This window comes from Aethina tumida, chromosome 1 (assembly GCF_024364675.1).
Source record: "Aethina tumida isolate Nest 87 chromosome 1, icAetTumi1.1, whole genome shotgun sequence".
NCBI classification, from domain to species: Eukaryota; Metazoa; Arthropoda; class Insecta; order Coleoptera; family Nitidulidae; genus Aethina; species Aethina tumida.
In genome coordinates, this window is record NC_065435.1 from 6594014 (window position 1) to 6614647 (window position 20634).

Genomic DNA, 20634 nt, shown 5'->3' on the forward strand with positions numbered 1-20634 from the left:
ATGCAAAATGAACATACAATATAACTTTACCTTTTACGTCCATTGAAAATATTACTTGGGCCAATGAGCCGATTTTTATTTGTCGTTTTTGTTGGAGGAAGTAGTGAATGTAATAAACCTATATTTAAAATGACATTCTGACACGCAATTTAGAAAGCCAAGATAAAATTTTATTATTTCCGAAGAATGTAATAAACTACAATGTATTTGCCGGCGCATCTTAAGACAATTGATTGCATGATTTGCATGAGAGAATGCCCACAACAAATAATAGAATTTAATTATTAAGCGTAAATTACGTCTGCGCGTCCAAGAAGAACACACTAAAGTGAATTATAATTGTCTTTGTTCATTTAAGGCGGCGGAACGGTTGAGCAGGACCAAATCTGGACGTTATGGCGGCCAAGAGTGGATGATGTTTTTTATTTTTGTTTCTTTGCGTAAAAATGTGCAGTGCATTTTCCCAATGAAATGAAATTTAACGTTGATTGCTTCTCGTATACTTTAATAGCTTAATTCACATATTAATAATTTTCTTTTGTGTCAGGCTGTAAAAATGTGAGGTGGTAATTATGTGGCCGTACGGAGCAACGTATATAATGCAGCCGTGATGGGACGTTTTCCTGTTTAATAAACTGCGCTAAAGGGGATTTAATCTAATAAAGTCATGTTGAGGGAACAGTAACAATACGTCAGAAATCTGAAAAATCAATGAAACCAAACGATCATGAAAAGTTCTAAAAATCACAAAATTGTTTAAATTACCACCGTGTTGGTCTTCCCAAAAAGTTTAATCAAATAATTACCTTAAATTCAATTTTTTATCATAACTTGTTGGAATTAATTTACTGCCTTTACTGTCAATCATTTTGGGTCACAGTGTATGTTATATTGCCACTGTGTTGGTTTTCCCAAAAAGTTTAATGTATTCTTTTTTTTTGCATAAATTGATGGAATTAATTTACTGCCTTTACTGTCGATCATTTTGGATCACAATGTATGTATCTTGTTACATGTGTGTAATTTCTTTTTATGTAATACACTGTGTGTGTTAAAAAATGAACTTAAAATAAGAAGACCAACATGAACTTTTTAGTATGGTTTGGTTTTATTGTTTTATTTCATGATTCTTCTTCTTTTTTCTTTGTTAATTCATTTCATTCAGCTCCCAACTTTCAAAACACTAAACAAAAGCTCTTTCATCACAATTTGCCAACATTTAAACTTATGTATGAGCATTGTTGTAGTTCTTCTTGTATGTTATACAGTGTGGTTAAAAGTGATTGACCGAAATAAACTACATTATGAGGTAATGTTAAAAAGATTATCAATATGTGACACATTCACACGGTACAACATTTAAAGCTTTCTGCTTTCAGTTTTTTTATAAGGAAATATGTCAAAATTCACGGTGAATAGTTATAAAGTATTTTATTATTGTTAATCAAATAATATCTCTTTCGAAGTTTGCTATTCAGAATTTGCTTTCTCCAATTCAAACAATTCTTACAGTAACGTTAAACTAAACATAAATTGAAAATATTACATTATATATTGCACATATAAATTTTATTTTTTATGACTGAAAACAATATTTTCTCCATTAACAATCTTAACTCATAAATCACATAATAATAACTACTTAAATTGTGAACTTGTATAAAATAATTTCACTTAAAATTATTGCCGTATATAAAAATACGATTTTGCAATACCCCGCACAACAAACCTAATTAGCACTGCATTAAATAACTTTAATAACTAATAAAAACCCGTTATTTATATGGAGTTATAAAACTGTTTGGAATAATTCGTCGCATTTTGAATAAATAAAGCCGTTGCTGATAATGTAAAATGTGTTGTTGTAAAATGAGGAAATTAATATTAAGTTGCATGCCTCGGACTAAAAATCTTATTTTCAAGTGGGTACTTAAATTAATGGCTTTCGAAGTGCACTAATTGCGGCGGTGAAAAGAGTGGGTTTAAAGTAAAGTACATTAAAAATAACTTTATGTGCATTATCTGATACCTATTATGTGTGTGTGTGTGTGTGAAACTGTACCACAAAAGAATTTACTCAATTTCATTTATGAAATCCACACACAATTAAAATCTCCCCCGCAAAACTGTTTTTTTTTTTGGGGGGACGTATCGAACGAAATCGATATGTGTTACAGATAATTGAACGTGATAAATGTTTTAATTGGAAATGAATAATGTTAAATGTGTAATCACATTTGGGCTAGCTGTAATTGAATGTAATATACATCACCAAATTTACTTTAACATACGGCAAGCTTTGCATTAAACCGTGACCATAAATTTGCAACGGACAATTCGATCTTATTTGCATTCGGGCTTCTGTCTTGATTAGAAAAACAAATTGATTCGACAACATTGACCACAACCAAACAACCGCCATCGGCACACTTTACAATTTCTAAAAAAAAAAACTAGAGAGGGAGCGTCGAAGCTTTTTTTTAAAGCTGTGTACGAAGCAGTTTTTTCATCGGCTTAAAACAACGTTCAGGAAAATTCTCATTTTATTGGACGCGCACAGATTAGTCCACTGTTCTATTATAAGTGCCGTTTTGTTTCGATGCGTTTTAGTATATTGTTGCACGGTTTTTCTTCCCCCAACGTTCTTTTTATCGAGGTTCAACAACTATTTAAATCTTACGTCTGTTTTATTTGTATATAGTGATAATTTTTTAAGAAATGAATTACAGATGAATTAAAATAAGGCTTATTTTAGTTAGAGAAGATAAAAGAAGTTTTAATTAGTTCAATTAAAGAATGTTACTTCCAAAATTATTTGGTCTGTCCCTTGTAGGCAAAGCTTGCATGTACAGTGGTGGAAAAAAGTATGGTATTTTTAAAAATTGGATTTTTATTCCTTGGGATTTTTCATATCTGTTGTAATAGTGTTAAACAAATTTGTTAGTCTGCTTATAGTTTTTTGTTTAGGTCTTTTTATCAGATAAGTATGGAATATTATTTTATTTGCAATTAGTTGTACTATTTTTTCTACCACCACTGTATCTGTAACAATATAATAATATATATTGTTAGAAACACTTTCTCTTTCTCAAACATTCTGGCTTATAAACTAATCGAATTATACACCGAGATTATTCGAAGCTACAAATATCTCCAGATTATGTTATAGAGAGTAGTAAATAAGAATTAAGAGGAGAAATCCCGATTAGTTCAGTTAAAGTGGACAAAACAATAAAAGAGCCCAACGCATAATTTACAAAATAGGAAAATATTAACTTCCAGAATCATTTGGTCCGTCCCTTGTAGGCAAAGCTTGCATATATCTTAATAATTATGTGAGTACCAATCTCATAAACCGTAGTAGGTATTATAAACGTCCCATAAAATCCAATAAACCGTACCATATGGTAAAATTTAAGTCATTTCCCGCAACAATTAACCGAGGCGACAAGAAACGGTGTTTTTTTTTCGTTTGACCGGTCAGTTTTGTCGGTAGAAATGCTGAAAAATGCGTTCTACCGTCGATCGATTAAAATTATTTAATATTCGTTTTCTATTTCTCTCGCAGATGGTTTTTGATATCCATCAATTGAGGTGAAACGTTTCAAAAGTGGGCGTCATACGACATTCCTGTATAGTGAGTACTCCGTGAGATTCTATTTTGTATCTTAAGACGAGATACTCATACTAATATCAAATAAACGTAACGGCTTCTCGTCGGTTTTTTAACGTTTGATGAAATTTTACAAGGCGAAGATTAAAACTGGAGGCTGCATGACAATATAATCGTGTTGCGTTTTGCATACGATTAGTTGTCGGTGACAGAATTTGAGTCGTACGTTCCCCGATTAACATGGATGATTTGTTGTTTTACCGCAGTCACATTGTAATAACCGAAAACTGGAAGACAAAGACTAGTGGGAACGCCGTGTCGTCCATTACATGTTATTATCCTTGCAGGGCAGAATCCACCAGATATTTTGCGATCATTCTAAACATCAATCATCGACGTTTTTTGTCGTTTTTCAGTCTTATTACAGAGCTGAAGTGCGTGTACGTACCCCGGGGGCATTCGAATTATGTTACTGTTCCGAATCATAAACAGCAATTTAGTTAACTGCCACATTCACAATGTTACTTTTGTTGTGCTGCGAAAAAATAATTATTGATAGACTGTCCATTTCAAGTGGTACGGCAAAAAAACCGCAATTAAGTAGGATTGATTAATCATTTATTTATTAGAAATGTGAGTTGGAAACTAGTTTCGCGGTCATTATTTATGATTTTTATTTGCTTTAACGTTGGCATATCATTATCGTTTCAAGAAAGTGCAGTGTGGGTGATATACACGGTCAACTGGCGCCACTCAAAACCGTATTTAAATAATTATTTCTCGTTTTTTCTTGTTGCTGTTATAAGTGACACAATCTCCTCACAACAATGCATAGTAAATTTCCCCAAATAACCAGGCCTACACACGTTACGTAAGCCAACGTGCATTCACACAATTAAAAGCCGTACATTTTCAGTGTTTTTGATTCGAATTTTTGCGTCGTAAATAAGCCAGGCGAAATGTAAATTCGCCTTCATAAACGTTAACAGATGTAAGCCACGTTTAAAGCGATACGAAGGTGTCGGAAAAAATGACAACCCAAACACGTCAGTAGACGCAGCAAACGATGTTAAATTACGGGATGGGGAAACGCCTTTCACCGTAATTTACTTACAATAGGAAATTATTATTTTTGTAGTTTTGCCGCTAATTAATTGTGAGGCTCAGTTTTATTGCCCCATGCGCTTTTGCACTGCTGAAAATAACCGAAAGTTATAATAAACACTGGGGGCTTTTATTTTAATGAAAGTGGTGCAAGTTTTGGGATATACCAGTAATGCAAAGTAAAATTAACTTTTTGTGTTTTGATGATTTCGCCTATTTGTGTATTAATATATATAAAATTAATTTAATTTGTACCAATGCTATTTGTCTTCCTTTCGTTAACACTTCTGTACAGTACATGAAATACATTGTGTAATAGGGAGGGCTAGTTAAACACCAATTATTTCATCTATAATGTATTTAAACTAGAAAGATCACATATTTAATAAATTATCAACCATCATCGCCTTCTATCAGGCGTAGCTTCTAGAGGTCATATTTTTGAAAGTATAATTTATAATACTCAATACAAGATTTTTGGGTTGTCATAACTTATTTAGGACTAGTTAAACACCAGCGATTTTAACTAAAGTACACTTGAAGTAGGAAGTTCTACGAAAATCAAAGTACTAACAGTAAATTGGCATTAAATCTTCACACGTATTTAATAAATTATCAACCATCGTCGCCTTCTATCAGGTGTGACTTCTGAGAGGTCTGATGATCATATTTTTGAAAGGACAGTTTATATTACCCAATACAACATTTTTGGGTTGTCATAACTTATTTAGGACTAGTTAAACACCAATGATTTTAACTAAAGTATACTTGAAGTAAGAAGTTCTACGAAAATCAAAGTAATAACTGCAAATTGGCACTAAATCTTCAAACGTGTTTAATAAATTATCAACCATCGTCGTCTTCTATCAGGTGTGACTTCTGAGAGGTCTGATGATCATATTTTTGAAAGGACAGTTTATATTACCCAATACAACATTTTTGGGTTGTCATAACTTATTTAGGACTAGTTAAACACCAATGATTTTAACTAAAGTACATTTCAAGTAGGATGTTCTACAAAAAACAGAGTAATAACTGCAAATTGGCATTAAATCTTCACACGTATTTAATAAATTATCAACCATCGTCGTCTTCTATCAGGTGTGACTTCTGAGAGGTCTGATGATCATATTTTTGAAAGGACAGTTTATATTACCCAATACAACATTTTTGGGTTGTCATAACTTATTTAGGACTAGTTAAACACCAATGATTTTAACTAAAGTATACTTAAAGTAAGAAGTTCTACGAAAATCAAAGTAATAGCTGCAAATTGGCATTAAATCTTCACACGTATTTAATAAATTATCAACCATCGTCGTCTTCTATCAGGTGTGACTTCTGAGAGGTCTGATGATCATATTTTTGAAAGGACAGTTTATATTACCCAATACAACATTTTTGGGTTGTCATAACTTATTTAGGACTAGTTAAACACCAATGATTTTAACTAAAGTATACTTGAAGTAAGAAGTTCTACGAAAATCAAAGTAATAGCTGTAAATTGGCATTAAATCTTCACACGTATTTAATAAATTATCAACCACCGTCGTCTTCTATCAGGTGTGACTTCTGAGAGGTCTGATGATCATATTTTTGAAAGGACAGTTTATAATACCCAATACAACATTTTTGGGTTGTCATAACTTATTTAGGACTAGTTAAACACCAATGATTTTAACTAAAGTATACTTGAAGTAAGAAGTTCTACGAAAATCAAAGTAATAGCTGCAAATTGGCATTAAATCTTCACACGTATTTAATAAATTATCAACCATCGTTGCCTTCTATCAGGTGTAGCTTGTGAGAGGTCTGATGATCATATTTTTGAAAGTACAGTTTATAATACTCAATACAAGATTTTTGAGTTGTCATAACTTATTTAGGTCTAGTTAAACACCAATGATTTTAACTAAAGTACACTTGAAGTAGAAAGTTCTACGAAAATCAAAGTAATAGCTGAAAATTGGCATTAAATCTTCACACGTATTTAATAAATTATCAACCATCGTCACCTTATATCAGGTGTAGCTTCTGAGAGGTCTGATGATCATATTTTTGAAAATACAGTTTATAATACTCAATACAAGATTTTTGGATTGTCATAACTTATTTAGGACTAGTTAAACACCAATGATTTTAACTAAAGTATACTTGAAGTAAGAAGTTCTACGAAAATCAAAGTAATAGTTGCAAATTGGCATTAAATCTTCACACGTATTTAATAAATTATCAACCATCGTCGCCATCTATCAGGTGTAACTTCTGAGAGGTCTGATGATCATATTTTTGAAAGTACAGTTTATAATACTCAATACAAGATTTTTGGGTTGTCATAACTTATTTAGGACTAGTTAAACACCAATGATTTTAACTAAAGTACATTTCAAGTAGGAAGTTCTATGAAAATCAAAGTAATAACTGCAAATTGGCATTAAACCTTCACACGTATTTGATAAATTATCAACCATCGTCGTCTTCTATCAGGTGTAACTTCTGAGAGGTCTGATGATCATATTTTTGAAAGAACAGTTTATAATACTCAATACAAGATTTTTGGGTTGTCATAACTTATTTAGGACTAGTTAAACACCAATGATTTTAACTAAAGTACATTTCAAGTAGGAAGTTCTACGAAAAACAAAGTAATAACTGCAAATTGGCATTAAATCTTCACACGTATTTAATAAATTATCAACCATCGTCGCCATCTATCAGGTGTAGCTTCTGAGAATTCTGATGATCATATTTTTGAAAGTACAGTTTGTAGTACTCAATACAAGATTTTTGGATTGTCATAACTTATTTAGGACTAGTTAAACACCAATGGTTTTAACTGAAGTATACTTGAAGTAAGAAGTTCTACGAAAATCAAAGTAATAGCTGCAAATTGGCATTAAATCTTCACACGTATTTAATAAATTATCAACCATCGTCGCCATCTATCAGGTGTAGCTTCTGAGAATTCTGATGATCATATTTTTGAAAGTACAGTTTGTAATACTCAATACAAGATTTTTGGATTGTCATAACTTATTTAGGACCAGTTAAACGTCAGTGATTTTAACTAAAGTATAATTAAAGTATGAAGTTCTAGGAAAATTAAAGTACTAACTGCAAATTGGCATTAAATCTTCACACGTATTTAATAAATTATCAACCATCGTCGCCATCTATCAGGTGTAGCTCATGAGAGGTCTGATGATCATATTTTTGAAAGTACAGTTTATAATACTAAATACAAGATTTTTGAGTTGTCATAACTTATTTAGGACTAGTTAAACACCAGTGATTTTAACTGAAGTACACTTGAAGTAGGAAGTTCTACGAAAATCAAAGTAATAACTGAAAATTGTCATTAAATCTTCACACGTATTTAATAAATTATGAACCATCGTCGCCTAATTAATTGTGAGGCTCAGAATTATTGCCTCATGCACTTTTGCACTGCAGAAAATAACCGAAAATTATAACAAACACTGGAGGCTTTCATTTTGATGAAACTGTTGCAAGTTTGGCATATACCAGTAATGCAAAGTAAAATGAACCTTTTGTGTGTTTTGATGATTTCGCCTATTTGTGTAACAAATTAATTTAATTTCTACCACTGCTATTTGTCTTTCTTTGTTAACACTTCCATGCAATACATGAAATAAATTGTCTTTAGTTTTATTGTTATTATCTTGCACACTCGAAAGTTTAGTTTAATCAACTTTTGTTCGTTTACAGACGTTGAAGTCCCGAGCCCAACATCCGAAGGTAAGCGTCAACCACTTTACACTGGGTTAAAGCATTTCAGTTTTTCTATATTTTTCCGAATTAAAACTACCGTACAACAAACAGATGGTGGCACAAAACACTTTTATTACTGCGTCCTCCCAATAACTCTTCAAGATAATTGTTTGATTGTACACATGCCTCGGACCACCTTCGTATAAACCATGATGACTAACTAAACAACGATTTACATGATCCCATCAATCTAAAAACGTTGATTTGAGATAAGGTAACCGATGATCTGGACTACTTGATATACAATCGAAACTCTATAATCCTCTTTATATCTGACAACTGCTCATTGCAATTAATACCTGCTGTTAAAAGAAGTCGATTGTCATTTGACACTCGTTTCAAACAGTTTATGGTGTTTGCAGTTGTTGATGATGGATTGAAGACGTCGAGCGTTTCAGCAAACGAACTAATTACCGATAGTAACGCTGCTGTAAATATCATTTATTATTATTTTCCTATGACATTACCTTGATATAAATTGGTTGTAGATGATGCATGTTCGGTATATAGGATACATATAAACATATATGTATAAATAGCTACACGGTCATGTCGATAGATTAATAGAAATAATGAAATATAACATGATATACAAGTATAATGAATATAATAAATTCCAGATTAAACCGAGATTACTTTAAATTGACGTTAGAATTGTAATTATAATGTAATAATCAATCAATAGGTGCAATTCATTATGGCCGTTTACCGTTCGTGATTTTTCACGGTTATAAAAGTTTTGGGATGCAAGATAAATATGATATAAAGTGCATGACATGAACGTTAAACAACTTCTTTACGGCTAATGAAACACCAATGATTTTATCTAAAATATGCTTAAAGTAGGTTGTTCCACGAAAATCAAAGTGATAAATCAAAATTGGCGTTGAATATTCACACGTAGTTTATAAATTATCTATCATCGTCTTATTCTATCAGGGGTGTATTCTGAGAGTTCTGAAGGTGACATTTTTGAATGTACAGTTTCTATTATTCATAATACAAGGTTTTTGCATAGTCATAATTTTTTCAGGGCTAGTAAAGCAATGATTTTATCTAAAATAAACCGCTTTCTATGGGGTGTAGATTCTGGGTATTCTGATATTTTTGAAAGAATTCATAATACAAGATTTTTGGGCCTTCTTAACTTCTTTGGGGCTTCTTACACATCAATGATTTTGTCTAAAATATACTTAAAGTAGGAAATCAAAGTAATAAATGAAAAATGGCATTAAATCTTAGATTCTGGAAGTTTCGATGATCATATTTTTGAAAGTACAGTTTCTAACATTCATAATATAAGATTTTTTGATCGTCATAACTTATTTGGGGCTAGTTAAACACCAATTTTATCTAAAGTATACTTAAAGTAGGAAGTCCTACTTGTAATTATTAATCATGTTCATATCATGGTCTTTCATCTGGGATGGATTCTGAAAATTCTTATAATCATAATTTTGGATTTCTAATATTCGTAAAACATATTTTTGGGGGCTAACTTAAGGATAAATATAATATAACGTAAAATATGCATGGCATGAACGTTAAACAAGTTCTTTATAGCTATTGAAACACCAATAATTATATTTACAGAAGCCCATCTTAAGGTAAAACATGTACACACTGCTAGACTTAATAGGCTACAAACATAATTTACGTTGAAGCTACCGAGAAATGTTGAGCGCCTCTTAAAGCAGTAATAATTATCTACGTTTACATTATTCCAGGAAATGATCAAAAGATTTCGGCGACGTCCCAGTTTTTGAACGACGATTATTTAACAACGTCCTTTTAAATGTATAAAATAACCGGCGGAATTCAAAAACCGTTAAAATAATATCCTCGAACGAAACTATTCCATCCGACAGTTTTACAGGATCGATGAAATGTTCCTTGTGATATGGAAATCTCGGCTCGGTTAAAATTAAAACAAGGTGACCTTGTACGAATCGTTTGCTAATATAGAGATGATCTCGTTTAAATAAAAGGCATAATTATGTTATTTTTTCATTTCAATTTTAAATTTTGTATCGTATAAAATTCAAATTAACCCGAGAGACGGACTAAAATGGAACGAATGAAACGGCCACAATTCCCGATCACATAAGAATTAATTCACCAAATTCGGCGCAACGTTAAATAATTTTCCATTTCGGTTAGATAAATCGAATGTTCGGTTCCAATTACTCTTGCAAATATTAATGAAACCTGTAAATTAAAACCTGATATAATTTTTATTAAAATCTGATATGACTGGTTCGGCTATTAAGGTAGAGATGGCGTTCGTAACAGATATTATAATTAGAATATTCAGATGGTATAATTTTTATGAATTTCTGATATGATTTGTTCAGCTATTAAAATGAAGATGGCGTTCGTAGCAGATAATTACAGATATATAAATTGATTTCACAAATGAATAATCAATATCTTAGTTAATTAAACGTATTTTTCTGTGATTGCTGCTTAGTTAGGATATTTCTATGTTAATGAACATGGGAGAAAATCGTTTAATTACTTCGGAATAAATTAACTCAGTGGGTCATTTGCATTTTGTATTTTATATTAATTTCGGTTATTTGTATCGAAGCGTATAGATAAAGGCGGGCGAGCGTTTAATGAAAGAATTTAGTGTAGGTGTTGCATTATGTGGCGAATTTAAATGAAATTGCTTATATTAAATGGTGGCTTGTGGCTGGCATGTAAATTTTGTAATTTAAAAACAAGCGAAATATTATAATACCGTTCGGTAAGTTTGATATTCGTCGTTTTTTGTAATTGACAACTATCAGTGGAAGCCGGGGTAGGAAAGTTAGGTATAAGAAAGTACAGAGCAGGTGTTTTTGACGTCAATATGATGCTGACAAGTAATCTGTGGCCCTTATAAAGGGCCCACCCGGCCTAGAAATCTATCCTACATAACTTGTCCATTGCACTTTAAAAAATAAACCTCCATTTCATTTTTCATGCGCTGACAACATTTTGACAACGACATCATATTATTAACACATCAGGGCGTTTCCAGATAAGCCACTTTATATTCAGATTTATTACACAGTTTAATTTGATTTATATATTTTTCGTCTTTGTTCGAGTTCCAACTACAATGTCAAACAAAAAGAGAACGGACAAGATTAAATTCGTTCAAAGACGCTCTAGGAGAATGGAATAATCAAATAATCTTGGAATCTACTAATAGGCTTTATTTTTATTGTCAAAACACTAGATATTTGAATGCTTGTCTAGTCTAATGCGTTGAATATGTGAACGCATTAGGAACCAAATCTTGACAAATTATCGACGAAGGACCGACTTGTCCTTTTAAATGCTCTAACCGACAGCTTTTTTTCATATATATATAAAGATGAAATAACTAACTGGGGATGGCTTATGGAAAACAAACTGCAATTTTAAGTAGCTAAAAGTAGTTATTCCTGTTAAAGCTTTAATGTATTAATCTCGAGAAAGAAAATTAATAATTCTTTATATGTATAAATCTTTAGTTAAACCCAAATTGGAGTTTATGCTCAGAATGAATAATTAACATGTAACAAAACTTAGTTTACCGTAAATTACAACTTATGAAATTCTGTAGTTTTAGAAGTACTTAATTTAACAATTCGTCTTTAATAGTTTTGTAGAAATGTTACATGATCTTGGTTGTAAAATATTTATTAAAAACAAGGTAAAAATTCACAATTCTTGTGAGGAATGATCATAATAATTTTTAGTATTATTAAATAACATGATGTTGTAACACAACTAGATTAAAAATTAATTAAAATAGACTGTTGTTCATTGGTTTTATTGAATTGATGAAAACTTCTTGTGAGATCATGTGCTTTTATAAATTTTAGCAATCACCATTTGTAATGACGACAAAACAAATGGATTTTTAGTATTTGTTTTATAAAATAATAATATTCTTAAAAAACATTTATTAAAAATACATCAAACTGTTGTTCAGTGGTTTTACTGAGTTGATGGAGACTTCTTGTGAGATGTTCAAGTACTTTTTCATATTTTAACAAAAACTGTATCTAATGATGACATAATTAATGGATTTTTAGTATTTGTTTAATAACAATATTTTTGCAAAACATTTATCAAAAATAGGCCAAATCAAAATGTTGTTCAGTGGTTTTATTAAGTTGATGAAGACTTCTTGTGAGATGTCCAAGTGCTTTTTCATATTTTAACAAAAACAACATCTAATGATGACAAAATTCATGTATTTTTAGTATTTGTTTAGCAACAATATTTTTGCAAAACATTTATTAAAAATAGGACAAATCAAACTGTTGTTCAGTGGTTTTATTGAGTTGATGGAGACTTCTTGTGAGATGTTCAGGTGCTCTTTCATATTTTAACAAAAACTGTATCTAATGATGACATAATTAATGGATTTTTAGTATTTGTTTAATAACTATCAAAAATAGGCCAAATCAAAATGTTGTTCAGTGGTTTTATTGAGTTGATGGAGACTTCTTGTGAGATGTCTAAGTGCTTTTTCGTATTTTAACCAAAAATATATCTAATTATGACATAATTAATGGATTTTTAGTATTTGTTTAATAACAATATTTTTGCAAAACATTTATTGAAAATAGGGTAATTCAAACTGTTGTTCAGTGGTTTTATTGAGTTGATGGAGACTTCTTGTAAGATGTCCAAGTGCTTTTTTATATTTTAACAATAACTACTTCTGAGAATGACATAATTAATGGATTTTTAGTAGTTGTTCAATAACATAGTATTCTTGCAAAACATTTATCAAAAATGGGCCAAATCAAACTGTTATTCAGTGGTTTTATTGAGTTGATGGAAACTTCTTGTAAGATGTCCAAGTGCTTTTTTATATTTTAACAATAACTACTTCTAAGAATGACATAATTAATGAATTTTTAGTAGTTGTTCAATAACATAGTATTCTTGCAAAACATTTATCAAAAATAGGCCAAATCAAACTGTTGTTCAGTGGTTTTATTGAGTTGATGAAGACTTTTTGTAAGATGTCCAAGTGCTCTTTTATATTTTAACAATAACTATTTCTAAGGATGACATAATAAATGAATTTTTCGTATTTTTTTAATAACATAATATTCTTGCAAAACACTTATCAAAAATGGGCTAAATCAAACTGTTGTTCAGTGGTTTTATTGAATTGATGAAAACTTCTTGTGAGGTGTCCATGTGCTTGTTTAAATATTAATATGTTCAGTGATGATTTAATGAACTGCAACAATAATTCACGATGAAATTTAAAAATCACTAAAATTTTGGAAAAATATTACATAGAGTAAATTAAAAAATATAGTAAATTTTTTTAGAGGTGGTATTGTATTTTGTCAATATTTTTAATGTCGTTAATAACTTTTATTAACAAAAGCATTTAATTCGATATTGCATAAAATAACAACCAACTCCATTAAATGCAAAATAAAATAACCAGTCCAAATAATGTAATAAAAAGTGTAGATATAACGTGTATTTAATTAAATCTCCAATGTTAACATGCTTTTATAAAACCGCTGGTAAAATTTTGTTAAAAGTGATTAAGTAAACAAAAGGAAACAAATATTTGCGAATATAAAACAGGCCGCCCTCACTTTGATATAATACAATTAAAATATTACTTTTACGAAAGTGCACATTAATAATAATTTCAATAAAACAGTAAGAAATACGATTGAAATAATAAAATGTCTGATAGCCGTATGGCACGGGGCACACTATAAAATTTCCATTAAAAGCACCATAATCCCGTAAATAAGATAAATTTTCGAAAGCATTAAAGAATGAAACGTTAAAAATCCATAAAGGCGCGTTGCACGTTGAAAAAAAAAAACAAATTTCAAGAGGTTGTAGGTACACCGTATGTGTGGTCTAATAAAAAAAGGCACGACATGCGTCGGACTTTTATTATAGATAAGTTAATTTATACCGCGTTGAAAAGCTATTTATATGTGGCAATATATAAATAACTTTCACCAATATCGTGTAAACTTGTTAAATAAAAGAATAGATTGTGCGTCGTGAAGAAATCTAATAAATTACAATAAAATCTCCGGTTTTATGTGATAAATATACGGAACAACCGAAACGTAAACACATGTTAAAAATAAATAAAGGAACACCTTCCACTATCTGCTACTTATAGAAAACATAAGTTTCATATTACAAACCTATTAAAACTATCAACCGGTGCGGTTATTGTTATTAATAGATCTTTATTGCACTCGGAACTCGATGAATTTATTGCTTATTAACATTCCACTAGGTAAGTCACAGAAAAAGCTTGTGAAAGGGTGGCGGAACACTTGATTTTCGGTGTGCTGCCCATAAAATGCCGGATTGATGGTGATTATATTGAAACACAATTCGTGTAACCCTTGTACAAAAAAAAAACACCTTTAAAAGTGTATTTTATTGAATTAAGGCGTGTCAAGTGTGGCTGGCCATAATAGAACAATAGGCTCTATATTACCCCGGAAAAAAAGGTCAGCAAAGGTAAGGCAAAAATTTAAAGATGGTCCCAATACATCCCGACCCTTAAATTATACACAGGTAAATGCAATGTGTCACCACAAAATAGGGACAAACAAGAGTTTTAAATGTTTTGTAAATGAGGAGGGCAAGGGACACTAATGGTCACAATTTAAGCCATATTACGAGAGACCACCTAGAATACGTTCCGGCTTTCCTGAAATGTTTCAGCGTGCTTTTGTTTTCGTAACATTATACACCCACTAGGTTCATTTTTTAAACTAATATTTACGGACGTCCACATTAATATTCACGACCCATATATATTTATTATTTTTTTTAATACGTGCAACACATTCTTTAAGTCACGATTTATTTCTTTTATCGTGGCTTTATTGTGCGGTGCTGCGCTCATCTATTGTACTCATGGATGGGATTACGGAGCTTATCAAAACGCGAAGCCACAGAAGGACATACTCTATCGCTCATATGCAGAGCAACTAATTAAAAAAAATGATCATTTTATTAAAAGAACGATTCTTTTTAATTTAAATTAATTGTATATATAAGTCAGTGTGTCGGTGTGTACCACAAAACGAAGATTAAAAGAAGTTGGTCTCTGTGGTAGAAAATCAGCAAAGAAGTATTTCATTTCTGCAAAAGGTAGAGCAACAAGACTACTTTTTCCAAGAGAATATGTAAACTGCATAGATGGGCAATGGAAAACAATTTTGTTTTCTGATGAAAGTCGCTTCCAATTATTCAAATCTGATGACTTTTCATGGGTGAAAAGACCAATTAATAAAAGGTATAATCCCAAGTACACTAGACCTACTGCGAAGCATGGTGGAGGACGTGTTATGGTTTGGGGATGTTTTTCTGAGTTTGGTCTGGGCCTCCTCGAGAATCATATACTTCCATTTACCGAAGACAACATGAGTTTAAGGTGGACCTTCCAGCACGATAACGATCTGAAACATACGTCTAAATTACTTAAAAAATGATTCCCTTCTCAAGGAGTATGTGTAATGTCTTGGCCAGCACAAAGCCCAGACCTCAATCCAATTGAAAACTCTCTCTACGAAGAAGTTCAAAATCAGTGGAAAGAAATATCGGACCATTATATTGAAAAGTTACTGGAATGAACAATAGTGTAAATTTTTAATTAACCAATTTATCAATATTATTAGTGACTTAACATGCTTGATTAATTACCGGGAAATTTAACTTGAACACAACATCGAAGGGTGTGCAATAAAACGTGCAAATTATCAATAAACCCACATGTAGATGTGAAATTTCATTCATGACGATCGGGGTTTGTGTGAATGTTTAACCGAGTCCTCCCGTAATAAAAATATTGGTTCAATTTACGATTTGTCCGGACTAAATATGGCCCCGCGTTATATTTTTTGTATGCACATCTGCACGTATAATATTGTGTGTAAATCAATAGTTTAATCTAGTCCGCATTAAAAATACTCATGCATCAGTATTAATATGAATGATTTTAGTTTAATGTTTAAACATATTGACATATGCATATTTGAGATGCGAAATCATGGAATTTGTGATAGTATTATGAGAAATTTATATGGACAACATATTGAAATGACGTTACAAAATATATTTATATGTCGCAATATTTCTGATGTTTAGAATCGGCGCAATAAAAACCAGACAGAGGAGGTTTTCATTGTATTATTTATCGGGAATATCGATTCGGTGTCAATAATGCGGCTTATGAAAATGGTTTAACCGCTACTTAAACCTGACGAAAGTGCATAAACTGGACAAGCGTTAAAATAAAAAAATCGAACGCACGGAAATGTCCGCACACTATAAACTTTCAATCAAAATGGTAATTACCCGGGCAATCAACCTGTTAGGGTTGAATTTTTATTTAACACAGTGAGTGATGCATGTATGTTTCTGTTTTGAATGTTCCGTTTTGCATTTTGATTATGTTTCATACGCGGAATGTACGGGGGGAATTAAATCGGGGTGAACGTTTAGCTACCGACTTATAGATGGCGACACAAAATTACGACGAGTTTTTGGAATAATGTAATATTAAGATTAATATAAATAGTTTATAATTATATTATTTTAGCTGTTAAATATTAAAATTAGCCTATTATAGAAGAAAATATTGAAAATTTCACATTATATTTGTTTACTTTATTTTTTCCTCAAATAAAATTGGTCCTTTTGTTGTTCAGTATGGAAATAGTTTTACAAAACATTCATTAATCTTAAAAATACTTAGTTCACTGCGACTTTAGTTCATATACATTTTAAGTAAAATAATTTTGTGTTTATGTCAAATACTGAAAATTAAAATTTTCAGAAAAATCTATGCTCTATAATTTTTACACTTTCAAAGACCATTTAAAATAATATTTCTGTTTTGACCGTTAGATAGAAGAAAATATTAAAATTTTTTTATATATTGTATATATTGTATATATTGTATATATTGTATATATTGTATATATTGTATATATTGTATATATTGTATATATTGTATATATTGTATATATTGTATATATTGTATATATTGTATATATTGTATATATTGTATATATTGTATATATTGTATATATTGTATATATTGTATATATTGTATATATTGTATATATTGTATATATTGTATATATTGTATATATTGTATATATTGTATATATTGTATATATTGTATATATTGTATATATTGTGTATATTGTGTATATTGTGTATATTGTGTATATTGTGTATATTGTATATATTGTATATATTGTATATATTGTATATATTGTATATATTGTATATATTGTATATATTGTATATATTGTATATATTGTATATATTGTATATATTGTATATATTGTATATATTGTATATATTGTATATATTGTATATATTGTATATATTGTATATATTGTATATATTGTATATATTGTATATATTGTATATATTGTGTATATTGTGTATATTGTGTATATTGTGTATATTGTGTATATTGTGTATATTGTGTATATTGTATATATTGTATATATTGTATATATTGTATATATTGTATATATTGTATATATTGTATATATTGTATATATTGTATATATTGTATATATTGTATATATTGTATATATTGTATATATTGTATATATTGTATATATTGTATATATTGTATATATTGTATATATTGTATATATTGTATATATTGTATATATTGTATATATTGTATATATTGTATATATTGTATATATTGTATATATTGTATATATTGTATATATTGTATATATTGTATATATTGTATATATTGTATATATTGTATATATTGTATATATTGTATATATTGTATATATTGTATATATTGTATATATTGTATATATTGTATATATTGTATATATTGTATATATTGTATATATTGTATATATTGTATATATTGTATATATTGTATATATGAGGGATGTATATTATAAATATTTTTAAAAATATTCGATGAGGAAAACTTCTTACTCTTACTGCAACTTTAATTTAGATATTATAATCTACCATATACGTTTAAGAGGAATCATTTTGAGTCAAAGTGGAATACCGGAAATTAAATTCACACATTTCTAATAACATCTATGACTAATAATTTTTATATTATAAAACTATAGTTGAGTTAAATTAATTAATTAAATATTATTAAGGTTAATATTTATTTATTATGTCCTGAACAACAAATGTATGTGTTTCTAATGTTCAGTTTCAGTGCACGGAATATACGGGGGCAAATAAAATGAATAAATTATGAGTTTTTAATATAGAGGAATATTAAAATTAAAATAAGGTTTTTGTAAAAAGTAATAATCTTATATTAAGTTAATTATGTATGAAATTTTAAAAATAAAATATAATGAATAAAGAAATAAATGCATAATAATTGTCGCATTTTGTCAAACAAGCATGTAATTTACACAAACTAAATTCTGTCAAAGAGTATTTAGACAATATATCGGAATAATCTCACGGGACGGCTGAATAATGAATTGATAAATAATTTAGCCAAAGATCCTGAAGCATTTTTGTTTTCCACCCATATATGGGAAATAGAAGAATCATTTATGTATGATCATCGGAACCTATGTTGAAGTTATTTCTCGGAACAAACAAAACCGTTCCATTCAACCCCGTGTTTACACATCGTTATTATTTCATTCTCAAAAAACCGCCGACAATTCTACAGAAAACCTGTTATAGATTTGGTTTACAAATTAAACGGTAAGACCATATTGCAGTAACACCTACATGTAAATTGGGTAGTGTTTGGTTTAAAAGAAAAATTGAGATGGAATATGGTAATTGTGTGTTGTCTGACGAAAGTGAAGCAACCATATTATATACGGTACACTTTGAAATATTCGCCATCAATTAAAAACGACGCAAACGAATATTTTATGACAGACCGTGATTTATTGGGCTGTTTCTGTTAGTTATGCGTAATATACAAAACAAAGGACTTCCTCATTACCAACGTTTGTGTCACATATAGGTCTTACTTTGTAATTTTAATACAAAATACTTTGTCATTTATTACGATATTTTTCGATGCCACAAAACGGTTTACCTAATTCAACTAGATGACACTTTATGGGTATGTACAACGGCATAAACTCAAGCAAACTCCTATGAAACCGACGGGAATCACGCAGACACTGCGTTCTAATGTTCAAAGCAAATAATAATTACTGGCTTGACATTTTATTGGTCGTACATAAAAGCAAAAGGATATTGTTTTACCAAAACCACGTAGAAAACGATACTTTAAAAAATATTTTAAGATCATCCATTCAATTGAATCGTACCCATAACTCAAACGCAAACGGCCAAGTATCTATTTCAGCGTTTCGTAAGTTCATTTCAGTTGATGTATTGTTTCGGAATTAAGACTTTTGTCGCTTGGGTAAATGTTGAAAAATGCACTTCATAACTACACAACGACGCGTCCAAGGAATGCGTTGAAAAACAATACGGAGAAAATCAACAAGTAATTTTAACCAGATTAATGTTCACTAAGGCCTTACGTTTTAATTGCACACTTTGATTTATAAGCCTTGACCAAATATTCAGGTAATTCGTCGGGAACTGGCGCCGTAATGTTCAAACATCTCAATTTTCCTTATTTCGAAATCTCTCTAATATTTCATGCTTTTATGCGAAACTTGTTTTAATGAAAGATCTGAATTCACACGTTTATATGGTTTGTTTAATTAATGCATGAACTTCAACTCGCCGGTTTTTATCTTGTGGAATTATAAGAGATAAGCACAGAATTTGCGAATTAACACTCGTAATTTTTTTTACTCTATGTATAATTAATTTATAATGAAAGTTTATTTTATGAATTTAAATTAAAATATAAATAAAATAAATTACTAGGTTTAGTATTACATTTAACAAGTAAAGCCTTTTATTATGACTATTATCTACTAGACATATAACATACAAGGTGTATAAATTGTCCCTCAAAGTATTTTTCGAAATTTAAATTTGAGGGTCTGTATTTTCTTAAGGAGAAACGTTAGAAAAAATATATTTAGATTTTCTTCATTGTTAGACGTAAATTGTTCAAGATTAATCATAACTAAATTGAATTATTTTAATTAACTTTT

At 29.9% G+C, this 20634-nt stretch overlaps 2 protein-coding genes across 2 annotated transcripts in view; one reads left to right on the top strand and one right to left on the bottom strand.

The window, feature by feature from the left end:
- Positions 1-20634, bottom strand: part of LOC109608367 (uncharacterized) — a 315358-nt gene that overhangs the window by 51407 nt on the left and 243317 nt on the right. The window lies entirely within an intron of this gene.
- LOC109608374 (agrin-like) overlaps positions 1-20634 on the top strand; it is a 327266-nt gene that overhangs the window by 33959 nt on the left and 272673 nt on the right. Inside the window, exon 2 of the mRNA XM_049962316.1 lies at positions 8447-8476. The gene's annotated coding sequence lies outside the window, so the exon portion shown is untranslated. The remainder of the gene's footprint in view (positions 1-8446; positions 8477-20634) is intronic.